The following is a 22859-nucleotide window of genomic DNA, read 5'->3' on the forward strand; positions in this document are numbered from 1 at the left end:
TCTACTACACAATGCCTTCTACATCATTGTCAAAGTAGAGAAGCAAAAATAAACAAACAAACAAAAAAACATGTGGTCAATAACAGAGATTCAGGTTAGACTGGGAGGGTCACATCCAGCAATTATTCTCCTGGGACCCCATTATTGCCTCTTTAGAAAGAACAAGATCCCCAGCCAGCCCAGGGTTTCAGAGAAACTCTGAATCTAACTGATTCATCAAACAGCCACATCTGTACTTGCGCAATTCCGTAAGCATTGTCTTTATAGCAGCCCCTATGTAAGGAAATAAATGCATGTCCATAATGGCCTCATTGGCCTAAAGTTAAAGCAGTGATTTCTGGTCCTCACATGGAGGGCTCAAGGACAGGAGGGGACAGAGTCAGGACTCACAGGAACCAAACTGGACAATACAAATAAAGTCTTTAAGATATGGATGGGCTGTTCTCCTTTAAGGCTGTTGAAGGGAGTTCCCCACAGCTGACCATTAAGAAGCTAAGTTTCACAATAAGCCTCTATTGCCAGACGCCTTCAGAACCAATTCTGAATCCTGCCTCAGACCTGAGCCTCACTACCACTCAGCAGCCTCACTGGGCTCTCTAGTCTCCTTCCAAACTGGTCTCAAAATGAGAGGTCATTCCTGGAGAACGTTTTGAATTCAGGCTGAGTAAGAATTAAATCTGTATCCTACGGGCCTCCTTTAGCATACAACTCTGGCCTGAGACTAGACTTTCACGCAGTCATTTGTGCTAAGAGGACACTATCCTCACCCCTAGGGAGAGAGAGCATGACCTTCAGAGCCAGTCTCCCTGAGATCTGCACTTAGCCTGCCACTGCCAAGTGGCATGCCTTTGGCCAAGTGAGGGTAACACTGATGCCTACTTCATAGGGTCACTGTGAGGACTGAGTGACCTAAGACATGTAAAACCTTTAAAACAGTGGCTGGCACATGGGAGTGGCTCAATTAAATTTAGCTATTTTTATGAATCCCCAGCTGACATGTGAAGATAATTAGAGAAAGAAGGCAACCAAATGATATACATGGAGGTCTAGCCTGAGAGTAGTTTTGTGCTGGAATACAGTCAAGTACTGAGAACCTGCATGGGATGGTTCCCACATGCAGGGGACCTTGGCAACCTAAGCTAAAACAAAGTCACTTAGATCTTGTAATCTCGCCTATTCAGAAATCCTTTAGGGTCATTGAGCTCTTTACTACCAGCTACCAGCTAGCAAGCAGTCTCTTCTCTCCCCAGTTCAAACTGAGGCAACGTGAGTGGTAAGTCCCACCTGGGGAAAAAATACCAGCCAAAGCTGTTCTCTTCCATTAATGCTGAGCTCAAGAAATCCTTAAGTTTAGCTCCATATAAATGCATTGCTGCTGAAAGAAAATGAGGTTTATCGTGGGTTTATGTCTCATGACTGCACCCTGAAAAAACAAAACTAAAAGAGTAGGAGGCTAATACAAAAAGCTATGTCAACTATTTTGGGCTCCCAGCCTGGGTCCAGTTGCAGATGCTGTGATGCAAAGGCAACAGCAGTGCCCTCGTAGAAAAATCCAGAGGCTCTGGTGCACAGAAGTTAGTGAAGGAAAGACAAACATGACCAACAGCAAAACAGATCCTAGTGACAGGATGAGGCTCAGAAATAGTGGACAGATTACGGTGGGGTGGGGTCACATCTAGGGGAAGCACAGACATGCTTCGTGCACAGTCACTTTCAGGACTCTTAAAAATGTCACCTAACCAAAAGGGACAAATTCCCTTGTGTGGAATCAGAGGTGGTTTTCAGATGAGCCATGATTGATCTTGGGGCAAATACTGAGAATCGACAGATTGTCTTTGCTGTCAACTCTTTTAGCTCTAGATACTTCCACTTCACTTCTGCTCAACTCTTGAATTCTCCTCTCCTCTTTTCCCCAGCACCTGAATGCTTTTCTGTTTATAGATTCTCTTCACGCCAAAACATCATTCAAGAAATGGATCACACTCAAGGAGCAGGTGACTATAAGAATAGCAAAATGTTTGCTTTATCTACATCCATTTTTTTAACAGGAACTAAATATTAAGTCCTAAAAGGATAATATTGAGAGGGAAATGCTCTTTGGAGAAGGGGACAATGCATAGAAACGTAACATTTTCTTAAAGAAAAAAACATAAAGCTTTCCACTGATTCTCTCTGTATGATGATAAAGCCAGTCTTCTGTAAGACAATATTGATTTTAATATCAAAACCTTCATAGTTCCATACTCAATATGTAATAATCATTATAATCACAAGACTGATAGAAACAACTGAAGTTTTCTACAAATTTACTAAGAGAAGTGCATTTCAAAATATATCATTTTTCTATAACAGAGCATCCATAATATAAAATTAAAAGTGAACACTGATGAAACGAGTAGTGCAGATCTTTTGAATTTGGTGTTTATCATGTGTGTGCTTTTGTTTTTCTTTGTTTCATTGAAATCTAATTGATTTGGTCAAACACCCAAACTTTTACTTGCCTAATTAAATAAGCATTGCCCTTAATGCAGCCTATATATTTATGCCCTATTCTAAAAGAAAATTAGAAAATGAATGCATAACTTATTCTCTCATTTTGATCTGGAATTACACAGCTCCCCATTCTTTGAGTGGCAGAAAGAACAACAGCAGCTCACACTCAGCACCAGCTGGATACTTGTATCTCAGCACCAATGCGCTTGATCGAGGAGAGGGGCTGTAATGAGACACATCCACGGTGCGCTGGCTCATGAAGCAGTAATGAAATTGTCCCAAAGAAGGAGGCAAAAGGGAATTAAAGTGCAGTTTCCCAGTGGCATGGGGAGGGAGAGGGTGGAGAGAGGGGAAAACATGTGGAAGTAGGAGATATGATTTCAAGGAAAAAGATCCAATATGTATAAAAGGACTATAAGACTATGGCAGGCAGATAAACATCTGATTTTCAGGCAGAACAGAAATTTAGGGTTAAATTATGCCCTCCACAACTGTAATAATTATGAACGCGAGCTCCAGAGTCAGGATGCCTGGATCCCAGTCCAGGCTGTGATCTTTCACAGCCGTATGACGCTGGCAGGTTGCTCAGCTTGTTTACGCTGCTCCTCTGTAAAATAGGAGAATAATGCCGTCCCTTCCCAGAGCTGCTGTGAAAATTAAACAGGATACTCCACTTAAGGCACTAAGACAGTACCTGATCTATGTTGAGTGTTCAACATCAGTATTACTAACCATTGTACTATCATCCTCTGAATCCCATTGGGTAATGTTTTATTACTTATAATAGGATTTGAGAGCAAAAGGATTTTTCAAAAAAAAATTTTGTCCCTTACATAACCCAAACCTAAAATAAATAATTAAAAAGAAGGCATACATTCTTTTTTTAATTCTCACCTGAGGACATTTTTTTTATTGCTTTTAGAGAGAGGGGAAGGGGAGAGAGACAGACAGACAGAGAGAAACATCCATGTATTTGGTGGGATGAGTAGAGAGTAAAACCAAATTGATGGTGAGCATAAGTTCAGCCATTGAACTGTTTAACTACCTAAGATGCAATGGATTAATTTGCCTTCAGGGGGATGACATGAAAGGCTTCCTCCAGTAGTGCTGACAGTCAGGAAAACACTCTGGAACAGGGGTTGTCCAAACTTTTGGCATCTCTGGGCCAGACTGGTAGAAGAGTCATCTTGGGCCACACATTAAATGCATCGCAACACATAATCACAAAAAACCTTTTAATGTTTTAAGTAAATTTTCAACTTTTTGTTGGGCCTCATTCATAGCCATGCCGGGACCCATGCAGCCCACAGGCCACAGGCTGGACACCCTGCCTGGAACATCTCAGTTTGGGTGCAGAATCCAAGCAGATTTCAGCTGTAATTGTCAACCATCAACAATGTCTTAAATATTCTTTTCTTTCTTAATTTTTACCTGAGGATATGTATACTGATTTTAGAGAGAGAAGAACGGTGGGAGAGAGAGAAACATCCATGTAAGAGAGAAACATCAATCAGTTGCCTCCCATAGATGCCCCAACTAGGGATCAAACCCGCAACCTTTTTGGTGCATGTGATGACACTCCAACAAACTGAGCCACCCAGCCAGGACTATCTTGAATGTTCTTATTCTCTGTTCCCTTACCTTTCACTTAGACGAGGAGAGGAGCAGAGCAATGTTTAAAAGAGAATATCAATCATGAATCATGAAAAACCAAGGAGGGTCCTTAGGAAAATTGCCAGATCTTTCAGTATAAACAACCCCAATTTATGTTGTTTTATTAACTCAATAACTACATAATGAGAATTTGCTAATACTGAGTTAAATAATAGAAATACAAAGATAAATGAGACACGGTCTTTGCCCTCAAGATGTTCACAGTATAATGGGTGACTCAATTAAGCAAAGAACAGTGTGATGTGACCAATACTGTGTGCAAGCATAGTCGAAGTTAAATATAGAGAAGATGTAGCAGAAGAGATGATCCTCAGATCTGGAAGATAAAAGAGGTTTAGATGTTGAGCAGATTAGACAAGAGGAGTTCTTCTAAGCATAAGGAGCAAACTGTGCAAAAGAACAGAGCTGAGAAGGACATGCCAAGTGTAAGACTGGAAAATAGTTCCTTACTTCTGAGCCTTGGGGAGCATTGACATGGAAGAGAAACAGACAAAGAACTTGCAAGAAGTCGATAGAACTTGAACAAAGTATGCTATGGTCAAATTGTAAATATCCCACAAAGTCAGTTCAATTTAGTCTTATCAGTAATGGGGAACCACTAAACTTTGTTCCATTTTGTTTTTAAGTAGGTCATCCTGGCTCTAGAAGAATCAAATTAGACTTGAAAGGGTGCATTGGTAGGGAGAGACCTTGAAGAAAAAATGACTAGGTAAATAATTAATTGCAATACTTGATTTGAGAAAGTCAATGATCCTTAACCAAGGCAGTGACAGAGAAAAAAAGAAAGAATAAATAGATATATGAGATATTTCAGAGGTAGGATTAACTCAACTCGATGATTTATTGGCTAAGCAGGAACATGAAAAAGTTAATGAGTTTGCTTATACTGTAAGGGATACAGGAGTAACAAATTAGCTGAAAAATAAAATTAAATTGCATAGGGACATTGGACATTGAAGTGCCTGCACGTTGTTCTAATGAAGCTATTTGTTTATTTATTTGCTCTTACTTTTTAAGATTTAATTTTTATTTATTTTTCAGAGAGAGGAAGGAAGGGATAAAGAGAAGAAGAGAAATATCAATGTGTGAGAGCCACATTGATCAGTTACCTTGTGCACACCTCCAACTGGGGACCTAGCCCACAACCCAGGCATGTGCCCTGACCACAAATCAAACCGGCCACCTTTCCCTCTGCAGGATGACACCCAACCCATTGAACCACACCCTTCAGCACTGATGAGGCAATTTAAAAGAACATTTGTTAGATGGATCCGAAGGTCTGGAAAAAGGAGGAGGTGGTGATGTTGATTTTGTAGTATGAGTGCATGGTACTATGTAGATACAGTACGGTGATAGAAAAGAAGGCTGGTGGCAATATGTAAGAAACATCAGTGCTTTGAGGACAGGCAGAAGGGGAGCCAAGCCAGGCAGAGACAAAAGGATTATTGAAGAAAAAGCTAGGGAGGAGAGGAGGAAGAAAGGCAGGCATGGGAAAGATCTAAATTCCAAGGAAAAGTCTAATAGTAACGCACCTAAAAACAAGCCCCTTGACTTTTGAAATCCACCTTATTAAAGCTACTTGGGATAGTGGTAAAGAGATAATGCAAGATGAGAAAGAACTAGCTTGACACATCCAGATGCTATCAGAAATCATCGCCTTTCTCATTCTACCATACTGCTTTACGTCTTACGGACTTTCATCTTTGAAACACATAAATAAATACACAAAATAGAAATGGATTTTGAGCCTTACTGAATAAACATCGCCATTATAAAAGAAAACCTATCCCCAGAACATCCTCTACCATTGATAAACATTGAAAGAGTTCCTTTCTCAAAGTCACCTAAAGATCCTTTGATGTCAGCACATCTGAGTGGTCACAGGAGTGGGCAGGGTATGGCATGAAGATGAGCACAAAGAAAAACCAGAAAACTTCAGATTAATGCAATTCCAAAAGGACAAAGCATTGTGAACCTTTTTCTACAACAAATCATTTTTTTTAACAATGAAAACACCGAATATACTGTACTTCCTAACCAAATATAATTTTCCATGTCAAAAATGGCCAATACCCATTTGAAAGGAGCTGGCTTCTGATTCAATGATACCATTTCCATAAATTATATGTGGCATTTGTCTCACTGTTTTTAGAAACATGGAGAATAATAAAGATTGTTAACATGATGAGGTATATACATTTTAAATTATGTGTTTATTTTGAAAATGTTGCTAAGTGGGTATAAAGAAAATGGTCCTTTCTTTTAACCATAAACAAAACCAGGGTCTAAAATGAAGGGAGCTTGTGTGTCTGGGGTAGAATCTCTGTAAAAGATGAGGGAGAAAAAGACGACCTATGTTGGATATTGGCTGTTGGAAGTGTTAGCATGTAAAGAGTTGCCACAGTTTGATCAAACTCCTTTATATGTCTTAGGGCCATACTTTCACATTGCTATCTCTAGTTTCTTTCTGCTATAGGTTTATAATCCTAACATCAATACCTTAGCTTTTAGAATATTGTTGAAAGACAGCACTTTTGGATATTTACCACTCTCCAACTTTATTGCAACCTCTATGATGTTCCTGGCCTTATGAGATTTTTATACAAAAACTACATTCTTTTACATATATGATCTCCAACTACAGGTATCTCCAGATGTTTGTGTACCTCTTTCTATAAAAGAGCAATAAGATGCCTTCTAATTTCTACCAACCTGCACATTTTACTGTTGATCTATTACTGTTCAATATAAATAATCTCAAATTGCTTTGAAAATCATGTATTTATTTCATCAACTGTATGAATACTTGAAGCCAAACAAAAATTTTAAACAACCTGATGCTTAAGTAATATCTTTCATCAGTGAATAACTAATCAACAAAATGGCCTTGCTCTATGATTACAACATCATTTTGGCAGTTTTATGATTCACTATGTTGAATATATGTTGCATACTATTAACGGCTCCTGGTTAAGGGCACACTACATGCCAGACATTGTAATTAGCATCTTACATATGGATCTGATTTTATTTTAAATCACACAGTGTGCTCATGCTTTCTCTCTCTCTCTCTCTCTCTCTCTCTCTCCCTGCTGCTCACATATACACACATATACATACAAACTTAAAAACGTTAAGGTCAATATTTTTATCTTCAGCTTACATATGCCAATATGAAAGCTCAAAAACAGCTGTCAAATATCACGGCTGGTAAGTAAAAGAAATACTTCTTACTTACTCCACAGGGGGCACCCTTTATTTTTAAAAATCATTTTAATCATGCAGTTCAACATTCATACATACTTATCAAAACAGTATAGGATACAAAGGAAAAATTAAAAGCCTGTCATTGTCATCAGCCTCTGCTCCCTTGTAAACCCACCTCTCTCTCTCCTAAGGTAAAACCTGTCCATTCTTTATTCCTAAATATTTTCAGTATTTTTTCATATATAAATATTTTACATAAAAAGTGTCATACTTAATGAATTGCATTTTATGTGTTTTCAATCAATAACATCTTTACTAAGTGGGAATATAGTATTCTGTAATATGAATGCATCGTGTTTCTACTTCTTGCATACCTTTTTGGTAGATGCTTAATTGTTACATTGTTTCACAGCCAGGTTACCTACAGTTATTTTTTAGCCTGAGTCCATTGATTTTTCTGCTTATTGTTGCTTCACACACCTCACCCCTCACCTCTCTTGAGTCATATTTTCATTTTAATGGGTGTACATATTTATGTGATTCTCTTAGAAAGAGTTCATAGGCAATCAACTATATGAGTTGTTCATGCCTAAAAATGTCTTTATTGGCCATAAGCTTACATTGAGTGTGGTATCCAGTCACCTCTTCATTCACTTGGTTCCGCTCCATATTTCTCTCACTGCAATTTTAGGATTTCCTCTGTTTCAGGCATTGTGAAACCTTACAAGGTGGGCTACATATGCCCTTGCTTTCCCTAGCCCCTTTTTTAATTAGTGTAGAGAAAAGCACACAGATATATCTAAATATGTTAGGCTCCTTTTCATTAGGTTTCCCCAAGAGGACTATAAACTCTTTGAGGGATTTTTTTTAATCTTTAATTTTTTTAATTTTTTTATTATTGTGCAAGTACAGTCATCTCCATTTTGTAGCTTGGGGGAGGGGGCACCTGGCAGAGAGTGAGCACTCAATAAATCATCCGCATAGTTTATGGTCTTAGTAGATCTATTTCACTGGTGTAGACTCATTGATTCTTTAATCACAATCAAGATTTGGAGGGGAGGACATGTGGCCCTCAGAGATTTCTCTTACAAGTTTAGAGGCTGCACTTCACTGGCAGGATCTGGAGTGCTTGTGTTATCTATGATAAGCCAGAGGAAATGGGTTAGTGTTTTAATACATCAAAAATACATTGTTTCCATCTGCTACAAAGTAGTGCACCAAGAACGGCAGTGCTGCATGAGAATGGAAAAGCGGAAAAGAAACTCCGTGCCTCTCCCTTAACCCAGTCGGGGCTGGCAAGCTGTATTGCATAGAAGCAAATAGAATGGGCTTTGCACTACAGACCATAGGGCTAAATCCAAAATCGGCTACTCTATCACTAGTAACCACTTACAGCCACGCTTTCTCCAGTTACAGAGTAGAGATGTTACTTCACTCATTGAATTTTTGTGAAGTTAAAAGTTCTACATATAAAGTATGGAAAAATAGTATGAGTTCAACACATGAAAGCTATTGTGCTTAGCTAGGTTATGAAATCCTGGGGGGCAGGGCGGGGGAGGAAAACAAGGCTTTCAGACTGCATATTGCTGTTCTATTCCTGTCTTCTGACTGGTGACATTACATCTGCTCAAACGGTCCAAACAAACGGAGGTGGAAGTTAGTTATCACTGAAACAACGCTGTGGCCATCTTTTGCAGTACATGGTGGTAGGAGACTGTACTGATTATGTTGTGATTTAGTATTGGCAAATGTAGACGATAACTTATCTCTAACATAACTTTAGAAGACATTCTGACCAGTATAGACATTGTATGCCATCCTCAAGGACCAGAAAGATGGTATGTTTCTACCAGTTTGAAGAATCATCTGACAGCTAAGAAGTTTAAGAATTTTAGGTATTTACCCCATGAGTTCTCATGATCCCATGAAGGACGGCTCACTTCTAACACAGGGTGCCCACTGTCGCCTACATTACTGTACTAGAGACTGGTTCTGAGTCTTGGGTAACTGAGCTTTGCACATGTTTCTAGCACCATAATAATTAGCTTTCCCTCAACTCCTTTTCTTGTAGGGACGCTTATAAAAATGTGCATGGTTTTTTAACCACAGGGGGAAAAATACGCCTTGTGAAGAGCCACAAACTATTGTTTCTGCTACTAAGAAACAGAACTTTTCAGTCTATGAAAATATTGTCCCCTCCCTCATGCTCATTGTATAAACACATAAATATACACATAAATTTTGATATGCAGACACATTAGCATTGATGAGAAATTAAGAATTGCTATTCCACAGAGTCCCACTTAATCCATTCTCTCAAAATGTAATTACAGATTACCCAAGTTTGCATTATAAATATTGCTTCTTTTGTTAGTATTTTATATTATTTCCACTTAAAATATATAACTATCTCATATGATGGCCCCTGGGTATGGAGTTAGAATAATAAACAAAACATTTAAAATAATGTGAAACACTATATATTGGCTGAGAAAAAGCCACTTGAGCATAATTTTTAATTACTGATGCAGAGATATGAGTATCAGTAAATTTAGATGCTTTTTAAGGGAAAGAGAAATGCGATATATGAAGGAATAGCTGGATTAGGTCCAGGGCCTTTCTTTTTGAATTAGAGGTAAATATCAGTGATTGTCTATAATAAAGTTTGTTATATAGATGCTAATGGAAGTTTATAGCTTCTATAAGTCAAACAAAGCACATACATTTCTAGAATGGACCAAATGAGGAATGATTGACTCACCATCCAACACTGTTTTCAGCAACCTGTATGAACATACATTCTCACTCACAGCAGAAGTGTATAAGAACATACTGAGTAGTGATAGTAGTATATCCAATCCAGCAGGGGCTCACATTCCTGAGGAAACTACAACTTTGAAATTTTTAGAGACAATATACTTGATATCCTCTGGTTATCCAGAGGTGGATCTGGAAATCTTTCAATAGACAACAAAGGAAGAAATTATATAAATGAAGTGATAGAGAGGAGTTTGCAGGGGAATAGCATCCCTGTGAGATTTAGATCCCGAAATTTGTTCAGAAATTCTTTTAGGGTCTCTCTCTCTCTTCAAGTGGACACTGCACAGAGCTTCCTAGGTGCAGAGGGGACAGCAAGCCACTCAACCAGAAACACGAAAGAGGGCACACATCCTGAAAGAACAGATCTTCCCCACTCCTGTCAAAGTGTGTGGACTAGGAATCTCCCATATTCCAAGAACAGACAAAATCTAGCACGGTGAATGAGCCCCTCACCCCTTCACCAAAGGCTGCTGAGGCTGGACCCCAATATTTCGGGCCATGCCCTGGCCAGAGTAGGATGTGATAAAAGCACATCCAGCCTAGAGCACCAGGCCCCACGTGGCTCTTCAGCACAGCTCAGAGAAGACACAAGGAATGTGCCAAGGGGACTTCAAAGACTTCCCACAGCAACCGTGAGAAAACCGTTCCCTTCAAATCTCTTAAGCCACCTGTTCTTCTACTGCCCCTCCCATAGGAAGACTGGCACCTCTCCTGGACCTTCTGTTTCTTCCTGCAGGATTCCTAGCACTAGGTAAGCACTCTGTCATCCACAGATCTCTTACCCAGTGACTACCAGCTGTGGAACCAGATGCACCTCCGTCCACTAGTCGGGGCTAGATTTCGTTTTGGTGGGAATGCACCCCTTCCCTATTCCTCACTTCTTAAAGCATGGTATGTGGAATCTCACATCAAAGAGCCAGTTGTCAAGGAAAAAGGATGTATCAGCAGAAAGATCTCATATACAAGCAAAACGATGTCTTCAGGATTTAGGTGCTGTAGCTTTAGGTTCATCAGATAGAAAACTGAGTGGTGTTCCTGGAGCCCCAAAAGGAAAAAGACTTCTCTCTTTTTGTTACCAAGGGAATTCAGTGAACAGTTTCACTAAATCAAAGAGGGATGTTCACCCAATGATTATGCTACAGGAGGAGATGGGTCATGAAGAAGATGAAACAAACAGACTCGAACTGCCTCAAGATGCTGTCAGAGAAGTCAGTCAGGAGAGAGAGGTTGGGTGAAAACGTGTGTGGTCAGAGCCCTGAGATCCCCTTGGCCTGTAATGGGCTTTAAAGTGATTTACCACAGTATGAGTAATTTGCCCTGCTGTGAACACTGTGGACACAAGCTATCCTGGAGAGCTGGGACAGGACAGGTTGTCAGGGTTGTCTTTCCTCCCCTGGTTTGTCTCTACACTTGCTTACTTGAGAACGTGGAGAAATAAGTTTAATTACCCTTCTCCAAAGAGCTGGGTCCTACTCCAGCTGCCACTAGAGGGCACAGGTAGGACATCTGACAGCTGTCTATTTGTGGTTCTGAAGTCAGGCAAAATTTTGTTACTAAGGGTCCCAGAGCTCTTTGCAGAAAGATGGACCAGCAATGTTTGTCGCTCCTGCTAACTGATGAGGACCCTGGGAGCCACTGCCTCTCTGGGCTGCAGGGACCAGGAAGAAACCGCTGTTGCTCAAGGAACTGCTACAGAAGCCATCGCCAATGAAAGCAGCTGCAGTCGAGGCTTCAGTTCCCGACAGAGGAGGTGTTCAGTGATAAAGTGCTTAAATTTATGTATTTACAAACTAGTCTAGGTCAATGCAACATGTTTCTACATCTCCAGCCTCACCTTAGCTACTCTTCCCTTTGGCATCCAAGTTCAGTTCACAGCAGACCCTGTGTGTTCTCTTTCTTTCAACTTCAGGGCCTTTGCACAGGCTGCATCCCTGTCCTAGAATCCTTTCTACCCATTCGCTCAGCTAATGCCTGCTCATTCTCTAGCCCAGTTTCAATCTCCTTTCCACAGGGATGGTTGGTCCTCTCAAAGTAACCTGTACCATTTGTTCATAAAAGTAATACTATATCCCCATTTACCATCTATCTATCTATATTGTTTCCCTGAAGCTGTCATCTTCATGGTGGATCCATCTAGTACATTGGTCATGATTTTTGTTTATCATACTTTATTAAATGCCAGGTTCCACTTAGGTCTACAAATATTGGTAGAATGAATAAATGCATGTTGGAATGGATCATCTACCCCTATATAATGATATCCCTTTGTAGATGAGTTTGTTTCATGTACAGATAAACAGTTCATTTTCTTTTTTTTTAAGATTTTATTTATTTATTTTTAGAGAGGGAAGGGAGGGAGAAAGAGAGAGAGAGAAAAACATCAATGTGTGGTTGCTGGGGGTCATGGCCTGCAACCCATGTATGTACCCTGACTGGGAATCGAACCTTCTACACTCTTGGTTCACAGCCTGCACTCAATCCACTGAGCTACGCCAGCCAGGGCTTCATTTTCTTACATAGATAAATGTGTTTATATTGTAAGCCTTCATGGAGGCTTTGTGTAATTCTGTAAACATGCGCAGTGATGCAAGAGAAAAGGTGATGTTTTTCTAGGAACATACAAGTGAATGACTGCTACAATCCATTATAACCAGTCAGGAATGTTTCATCAAAAAATCTCCAAATAAATGTGAGCATTTCTGTTTAAATAACAATAAAAAGTGAGTAAGAATAATAATGCCTAGATGAACATAACTATACTTCGGAGGTTTGACAAACATCAAAAATGCTTAATGAAATGATGTGTGTGGTCTCCATGGTGGCAAAAAAGTTAGTGCTACCCTCTGGATTTTCTTTCTTGAATTTCCAGAAGTTTAATCCTAAAACTATAATGAAAGAAAATGCTGATGAGTGTCAAAAACAGACACCCGTAAGCACTCAACCAGAGGCTGCCAGACCTACCAGGGGCATTTTCTTTGCACTATCCAAGTGGCCATTTGTATTGACAAATAATAGTTGCTTTTTAACAGGCAGTTAGGCCTACACTACACTATTTCTTTGCAAAAACACCCATTTGCTTGGAAAACGCAGTGGGGTTTTATAAATGTAAAGCAATACAACCAATTTTATGGATGTGTTTGTGAAGGCTAGAATTGAGCTGTAAAAGTGTCTGTTAACAGCACAAATGTAACTTATCAAAGATATGAGTCTTAAAGGCATTTTTGGCGTTCCTCTAGTGGGATCGAGTGTAGATAAATACACTGCGGCTGTGACATTTCTGCTCTGTGCCTACGTAGTGGAAGCCCATGACTGTTTTTGAGTTAGAATCACAAAACGTCTGAAGCTGAAAGGGACCTTAGAAATTATTTTATACTTTAGGAAGCTGAGTCCCACAGAGCTGAAGTAATTCACTTACAATTCCTAAGATGGCTCAGGGCAGAGTTAAAACTGCACTGAAGGTTTTCTGGCATCCTCTGCTGCTCCAAAGTTTCCTTTTATCGACAGCTGGTGCTTTATATCTACTTCAGAGTTCACCAAAACTCTGGGAACTAGAGTGTCAACTTGAAAACAACAAACTGGCTTATCTTTGCTAAAGAGCCTTTTAATTCTGTGGGGAAAAAAGGATATGGGAATTTGGCATCACTTGCCCGTGCTAATGCAGCAGCACTAACAATGCATCGCAGGATCCCCTGCACCTGACTGTGTCCCCCGAAACTGTACTCAGACCTGCCAAGACTTTAGTCTCAACAATAACTGCTCTGAAAGACCAGAGAATCAAAATGAGGAAAACACTGCCACAGGTTTTCAGGTAAGCAAATTTTAACACAGAGGGAATTATTCTTCAATAGAGCTTTATACTTGTTTCTAAAAGTCTTATTTGTTCCTATTTTCTGAAGACTTATTTTAACAAAACGAAGGAAAGTTGAAGCAAAAGTCTGTCAGTTTATCTCTTCTATAAATCCATCGAGCAAGTACTTGTTACATAATTAGGACTTTTAAATTTTTGAAAAATTGCCCCTGGGATTTTTACTCACTTCTCATCCATCTGCATGCCCATTCATTCTAGAAAACTTACATCAGTACTTCTTACTCCATACTGGATAAAGGCCCCAGTATTTTGGACCAGCCCTCCTGCCCCAAGCCTGGGAGGACAGTGGTTCTCAGCAGAGAGTGCTGCAGGAGAGCCGGAGCAGAGCGGGCTGCAGCGGATGCCGAGAATCATGTCGGCATTGACACTGGGGTATCGGGATGTGTTCAGTACTAAACAGCATATTCCACGGTATCAATGATTTGCTTATAATCAAAATATTTATGTCACAATTTGACATAATATTAAAAGAAAGTGTGCGATTTATGTTTTTCTTGAAGTGGCAGTTAGCTTTAAACAGTCAAGAAATGCATTTCTAAGTGAAATGATCTTTTGCTAAGTAATCTTGGTTCTTCAGATAGCCTGCAAGGATGACCCATGTTCATTTGAATCTGTCCAGAAAATAGTATTTCTGTTTACATATTTTTGTAATTTTAAATTTTGATATAATTTTCATGTTACAGAAAGTTACAAGGAGCATACATATACTCTTTATTCACATTCACCAATTAATTCCATTTGATCATATGTTGCTTTATTGCTCTCTTTCTCTTATTTACACATGTATGTACGTATGTATATGTCTATAAAGACTTTTTCATTTTCAGAGTAAGTTGGATACATCGTGCCCACTTACCCTTAAAGAGGTTCTAGAGTTGTTCCTATAAAAAATTACATCCTCTCATATAACCATAATATAGCTATCAAAATCAGGAATTTTAATCTTCATACATACTATAATTTAACCCAGAGTCAACATCAAATGTCATCTTCTATCCCGATAATACCCCTTTATACTTACTAATTTTTCTCACCCAGGATTTAATCCTGTGTCACGCATTGCATTAAGTTGTCATGGCCCTTTAGCAGCCTTTCTTTCTGTTTTTTTTTTTTTTGTCCTTTATATTTGTGTAAAATGTAAAGATTATAGGCCAGTTAATTTGTGTAATGTTCCTCAGGTTGGGTTTTTCTGTGTGCCCTGCAAATAATTTTACAAGAGAAGTCTAGAGCTTTGGACTGACAGAGATGATTGAGAGGAAGGAATGTTCCTTGGCTTGAGAGTGAAGGAAGCAATGCTGTGAGTAGATGTTGAGAGAAAAAACATTACTGTGCTATGTGAAATCATAACCTTGTAAATCAGGCTATGTAATATCATTTCATAGGTAATTAATTTATATTATACATAACTTTTACTATTTTAATAATAAACTCATTAACTTTGGTCATTTTTAGCCTCTCTCATTTCACATTTTGTTTAAATAAAGTTAATATTTAAAAATATATATTTCCTGGATTGACTAAATGTATCCAAGTCTGACAAATCTGTTTTAATCAGAAAGATTTTTTAAATAATATTTGCATAGTGTTTGTCATTTTCATGTGTATTAACATGGTATGTGTGTGGACCGACCTCCAACAACATTTCTGGGATGTAGACACCAATAACTCAAAGACAGAATAGAGGACCACTGGCAAAGAGACTTCCTTAGAATCACACATTCAGGCAGCAACACTCAGGTTCTGACTTCCAATCCCAGGATATGCTGTTCTGCTGCTACCAAAAGAGAGAATTTTATGTCTCTTTCTATCTAACAAGAGTATACATGGTGATTCAGTCTCTTAATAGTCATGAGCTAATTAACCTTGACCGAGCAGAGGTATCATCATGCTTCAACTCTGGATGTAGAACTTCAAGTTCAAATGTACCTTGAATCATTATTCCCCAAAAATAACTGATTAGCATATCACACTCTTCATTATATACCAGGTGCTCAGGTGTACACAGACACATAACTGTATATCCAGCAGGTGCTTCATGGCCAAATAACAATTTTAAAGCTATAATCTCTTAAACCTCAACTTATACCTCATTAAATATTAGGGATAGTAATACCCTTGCCACAGCATTATTTTGAGAACTAGAGACAATGTATGTGAATGTTTCTTCTCAGTGAATAGTAGATATTAATAATACTTGCTTTAATTTGGTTTAGTTTGACTGATCAAGAGGGCTGTATTGATTCCCGCAGTTAACTTTGTATGAAAGAATTTAATTTCCATAATTTAAATTCGTGTCAAAAAAGTGCATGTTTTAAGTATCTTGGCATAATGGTGAGAGTGTGGACTCTGGAGCAAAGCCACGGGCTCATGTCCCAGCGCTTAAGGCAAATGCCCTTGGCCATGGGCATTGCCTAAGTGGTGACTTTCCAAGTCATTTTGGCAATGGGAGAATATTAACTTCTTGAAGTGGCAGTATCCCAAGCCTAATATGATTTTCACTAATAATCCTAGTTTTAGAATATAAAATTATTACTATACAAAGAAGCCTGATTCAAACCATAGATTTTTGCATTTCTTTTCTTTCTTGTTTTTGGAAAGCGAAACAGGAGAGAGAAATGTTCCCATCAGAGTGGTACTATCCCAGCCATGACATTTTTGATCTATTCTTTACAGAGGATCCCATTAGAGTTCCATAGAAACCCCTACTTTCTATTATGTCAACGACACCTTTGCTGGCCTTGAGCCATCATCAGCTCTCGAGCACTGAACCAGGAAGCAATATCTCTGTAAGCGGGCCAAGTAGGCCACGACCTGACAGGCTATAAAGTGGTCATTATCTCCTATTAAATCTGAAATCTGTGCTTTGCATATTTTAAAACAACTATTTAGATGTGCTATAGGGGCAGAGCTGCCAAATGAATAATTAGATTTTTAGGAGACTATAAAGAAGACCAAAATGCCTTCTACTGTGCCAAAAACAAAGTCAATTCAGATTTTATTTTCCCTCCTCCCCAGTTTTTATCCTTACTCCCTGGCAGTCAGACCAAAAATATTTCAATAACCAATAAATAGGCTTCTGTTGCACCATTAACTATAGTCTGGGTTGGTGTTACGTGGAGGCCAAAGCACCCTGTGCTCTGCACTGGGGTCCATTTCCTCATAGTTGGGTAGAACACTGTGGATGCTCAGCACCTAATATTTGTTTTGTTTGCTTGATGTGATTACAGAGTTTTATAAAATGGAGAATGACTGAATGAACCACTTAAATGCCAAAGCTCAAAAGAGATTTGCTTTTATGGTTTAAAATTTAAGTGTGTTTTTCCCCTACTTCCTGAGATGTCTAAGTAACTCATTTCATGCAGCTTTAATGGTAGAGATGCAAGTGTCTTTAGGAAGATTTGGAATAAGATTGAAATATAACTATATAAAATATCCTATTAACTCTTGCCCCCTGTTCTACATTTTCAGGAAGATTTTTAACTAAACTCTTGAAGCTCAGTACCTATGATGTCATTAAACATTTTTCACTTCAGTGGGTTGTGACTCTGGAAAATTTGCAACTACTCTCTTCAGCAGTGGATTAAACTTTCAGGGAATAAATTAAATTGGGTTAAAATGTCTAACAGAGTTTTCAGATGAGTGCTTTATTCAAGTAGCACAGAGACATGTTAACTTTGAAATGAAACTCTAGTTAAGTAAATAACTTTTGTCAAGAACCTATTGCTCAGGTGCTACACTACCCTAAGCCTACTTTATTAATATTGGTTTGCAATCTTCAGTACAGGCACAGAGAGGAATTTCAAATGCAATTAAAGATGAGCTAGAAGGCCACACAAGTACGTTTTAATCAAAAGCTGAGTTCAAGCCTACTTTACATATAATATGTGCAAAGAAAGACCTCTTTTTCACATTAAGTATGACTGCATAAATACTGTTTTGAGAGAAGCAAATGCATTTCAAGGAGCAATGCAAAGAAAGAACAGTGCCACATCATAAGGAAGGTTATAAGCACCTAAGGGAATATTGTGTCAGGAATATATTAACAGTTATGACTTTTTAAACCCTGAATCATCAAGCCAAAATGACTGTGTATTTATGTGCATGTGTGTACATACACAAATCATATGCTTTTTGTGTACACACACACACAACCCCATTTTTTTAAATTTATGGCTTAATATTTATTAGTGAAATCTAGAATTGATTACTCTCAAAGTAATTTAAAATTAGACAGATGTATAAAACAAATGTATAAAACAAAATGTTTGTCATTATTCTACCTTATTCACAAGTGGCAACACAATATAGAGCAAGAAGTTAGGAAATCAGCATGCTCAGAGGCATGCTTAATGCAAGGGAAGGGGTGCATCATCTACAGAGTCGTGCTTTTATGGTTCTTTGGGAACCTGTGAAGGGAAGGAAAGTAGAAGAAGGATGAAAGAATCAGGCAAGTTGAGTAAGAGAAGAAATGGATACATTTCCAATCACATTCAACCAATTACTTTGACATGTTAAATGGCTAATAACTGTATACACAGAGGATGGGTGCTAGTCCCGGAGCCTTCCTGCCATGCTTGTCATCTTTTTAGATGCTGGACCATAGGTAGGTGAGGAAATTCTCCTGGGGGAAGGGCCAGAGGCCTGACTGGCCAGAGTCCCCATCATAGCAGCAGGGCCAGAGCAGGGTAAGGGGAACAGTCCGATGGCCTGGGCAGTGGCTATTAGCCAACTAGTACATATGCATTTAAATATTTTAACACTGGTACATACTAGCTGAATATCCGCCTGTTCTTCTTCATCAGTTACCCATCGCTTTCAGCAGCCTAGAAACACAAATGTATCTCAATGATACCCATTTAACTCCAAAAGCCAAGGAATTCAGAATAGCTAAAAGGCAATTGAAAGCCCAGAAACATACTTTTCACACTTTTAACAAACCCTTAATATCTTTAATATTTACTCTTCTGTAGTTTATAGGTAGAATTCTTTTGAATTATTGGTGATATAATAAACTGGATCAAAATCTACTAAATTATAAATTTTATTAGTGAATATTTTTTATATTTTATATAAATGGACGCTTGCACGAGATTATGAAACAACGTTGGTGATTTTTCCCCCATTGATTCATTAATCCTAGCCCCAGAGTTCACGATTTTGAAAATTTATATAAACTAAATTCCTTCCCTAATACTTTTCACAAAGGAGTTGAGATTAAAGTCATAATCCGGGCTGCCTTGGAGGGAATATGACATGACGGGGCTTCCTGCTGTTTGCTGGGGGCTGGGGGGTGATGCTGAAATGAGGTAGCTGAAGTTTACCTGACACTCGTAGTACTGTACTACTGTAGAGAGTTTTAAAGAATATTTTGAGGGGTTTTTTTACCACCTAGAGACGCCAATCCTTCTCCCTGTCTGCAATCCCTCTTTGCAGTCTTCACAACGTGAACCCCCATCAGCCCTGGGCGCCACAGACACCATCATCGCACTATGCATCGTCAGTCCCACTACATGAGCCCAGCACTCCATGTTCTAGCCAGGACTGCAAGTCTTAGTCACGCTCCTACTTTGGGGGCACATCTTCCTCCATCTTTCACCTCAACTGACTATTCCCGTTTACTGCCTCCCTCCTACAGTCTGTTGTGTTCAGTTTATGAATCTGCCATTTTCATGACCTAAAATGTTCTTCTGCCCTGGCTGGTGTGGCTCAGTGGATTGAGTGCCCGCCTGCAAACCAAAGGGTTGCTGGTTCAATTCCCAGCCAGGGCACATGCCTGGGTTGTGGGCCAGGTTCCCAATTGGGGGCACACAAGAGGCAAGCACACACTGATGTTTCTCCCCGTCTCTTTCTCCTGCCCTTCCCCTCTCTCTAGAAAGAAAGAAATAAAATCTTTTTTTTAAAATGTTCTCCTGTAGACACTGATCTAATTTGTTACTTTTTTTCTAAAACTCCAGTTGCCTTCAAATCATGACTTTATGTAAACTTTCCAAATCATTTTACTTGGAATTAAACAGTAACCTTGGCTTTTTTTTTTTTTGGCCTTTTTTATAACTAATTTTTGCAGCCTGAAAGGAGGCCTGGCTCAAAAGTTAGAGAGCCACAGTTCCAATTCTGGCTCTGCCATCGTGTGACCATCCATGAGCAAGACAGCCAGCCTCTCTGAGCTTCAGATTCCTCACCTGCAAAATTGGAGATGCTAATAATATAATTCATAGGGGATACAAGAAGTCAATGAGATGATGTTTGTGAAGTGCCTGCTACAGAGTAATTATTTGATTCAGAGCTGTTACTATTTTAGGGGCCTTCTTAGGTTTTAGTTAAATGCTTAATTTGTGCTTTTCCTCTCTCCCTCATTCGACTGCAGTCTTACCAAGGACAAACCAGTCATCTCACTGTTGCATGTTCCCAAGTCACAGGGGGAAGAATTCTTTGTCCAGTGGGTGATCTTACAACACAGACTGACTTTTCAAAGGAACCTAAACTGCTCATTTGTTGGAGCAGTTGATTTACTTTGCTATCTTAGAGTGCCATGAAAATGGGGCAATATGAAACCTGGAGAGATAACAATAGTTGCTGACACAAAGATGCATTATCTAGATGAGATATTAAAGGTACATTTAATTCAGGAAATCAGCCTTGCAAAAATGTTGGATATTTTACTTCAAAAAGAAGAGAGAGAACTAATTCTGAACTTGAGCATGCCTAATTGTGTTCACTGTCAATCTAAACATAGAATCCAGTACCTTGATTCCAGGACCTAAGAGGCAATACCAGTACTATGGTCATATCAGCAAACACCCAATAAATCAAAACCCACCTCTCATATTTCTTTTGACAAGGGACAACCTTGAACTTTCAGAAAACTAACAAACAGAAAACAGTATGATCAAGTAGAATTTCTGGTTGTGAAGCCAGAAAGTAAATGGCAGGTAGTATAAACACAATTGTCTCACAATTGGATGGCATTCAAACCAGTATCTCTGACCCCAGCCCTTCTCTGCATTAGCCCACCTTCCACAGGGTAACCATATTATTCTCCCAAAAATAGGCTTTCAACATGCCACTTGTCTACTGAAAACAGTCAACGGTCTTCCTGATCTCTGTAGCACATTTCTTAGCCTGGCATTCTAGTTCCTCAAGGATCAGGCTTCTCCTTACCTAATCCTGTTCCTTAGTATCATTAAAACATACCCTCAGTTCTTCTCAATTCATTCCCAGCTCTTTCTTGAAACAAAGTGTTTATTTGTGTTGCCACAATCTGCATCCCCCACCATGTGCATACGTGCATGCCCCCAAATGTGCTACACACACACACACACACACACACACACCAATTCACACTCTCATGCCCTCACCACAGACGCCTAATTTCCGACAGATCATATGTACTCCTCAGGCCCAGCAAGTCTTGCCGCCAGCCCAGAATCATGCCAGGCCGTGCCGACCGCCCTTTCTCTGAGCCCACACAGGCCTCTCTGACACCTCTTATTAAGACACTGCTCTCAGTCAGTCTAAATCATATTTAGTTGCAATGCCCTAGCTTCCCAACCAGATTATTGGCCTCTAAAAGAAAAAAAGTTGCTGCTTTCATTTCAACTTCCAGGCCTGCCTCAGTGATAGTCTCACAGAAGGATACAGTAAATCCTTTGATGAAAAATCATACTATTTTGCACTAAAAGTAAATATGTCTCACCCATGGCTGTGTCAGCCACGAAATAATATTTGACTGATTTCAAAGTGGAAACAGAGAAAAGGCAAAGAAAAACAACTTTACGAACATCTGGAGGGGCACTGGGGTTGATAAATAAGTAGGTCAATAAGGTTTTTGCTTTCCTACCAAGGAGTCTTGAATATCTAGGTCACTCAGATGCCATCATTATTTGGAAATAATTTATTCTTCAGTTTTCCTTTTTACTAGGAACACTCCTGGGATATGACTTGAAAGTTATTTTGCTTTTATCTAAATTGAAAACTGCTGAATATCGAGGTGTAGCAGAAGGATGTGGGAAATAAAATTCATTTTCCAGGGAATACAGTATCCTTGCTTTATCACAAAACCATGTTTAACATGCTCCATTCAATAACCACGTAGGTAAACCGGAAAAGATTTATGTTGGCAGTTGATTACACTTGGCCTTCAATGCCATTTGATTAACAGGGTTCCCCTTGAGCCTGTTTTACTATAAAAGAACTCAAGGTTTAATTCTCCCAATCCTAGGGAAATATGCCTTTTTAAAATGTAAAATGTGAATTTCAGAAGAAAGAGAATGAATCTCACCCATTAGTAAACCACTCTCCCCCCTTACAAGGAGTCTTGATTAAAAGATAAAACTCCACCACAAGATTTCCAGACAGGCATGGAGGCCCATTTGCTCTAGCTGCCTGGAGACGCTTTAATAGCAGGCACTTTGAGCTTTTAATGAAAATCAGGATGAACAGTGTGGCACCCAGACTCTGCCCAATGCGACTGTCTGCCAGAATCAGCTGCTGGACTTGCAGCCCCCTCCTCTTCCAATCAAGAGTTCAAACACCCCCACGAAGACGCAGAATTGTTCTCAAAACCAATGCTCATTTTTATGAAGAAGACTTTTAAAATATCAATACAGTCACTGCTTAATTATTGAATTCTGCTCATGGGGCAAAGGAGATTCTTTTCTGACCCCTGCAGTGATTAATTTATGCCCTGAAGCATAAGATTTGATTACCCCTCTCTTAACACATGTAACGTGTGAGCCTTATTACTGGTTATAAAATTATGCGGCCACCATAGTTGGTTCAATGGCCTCCTGAGGCAGTA

At 39.2% G+C, this 22859-nt stretch overlaps 1 protein-coding gene across 1 annotated transcript in view; it reads right to left on the reverse strand.

Moving 5' to 3' along the window:
* NXPH1 (neurexophilin 1) overlaps positions 1–22859 on the reverse strand; it is a 286479-nt gene that overhangs the window by 4293 nt on the left and 259327 nt on the right. The window lies entirely within an intron of this gene.

This window comes from Phyllostomus hastatus, unplaced genomic scaffold, assembly GCF_019186645.2.
Source record: "Phyllostomus hastatus isolate PE091 unplaced genomic scaffold, TTU_PhHast_1.1 phas_scaffold_78, whole genome shotgun sequence".
NCBI lineage: Eukaryota > Metazoa > Chordata > Mammalia > Chiroptera > Phyllostomidae > Phyllostomus > Phyllostomus hastatus.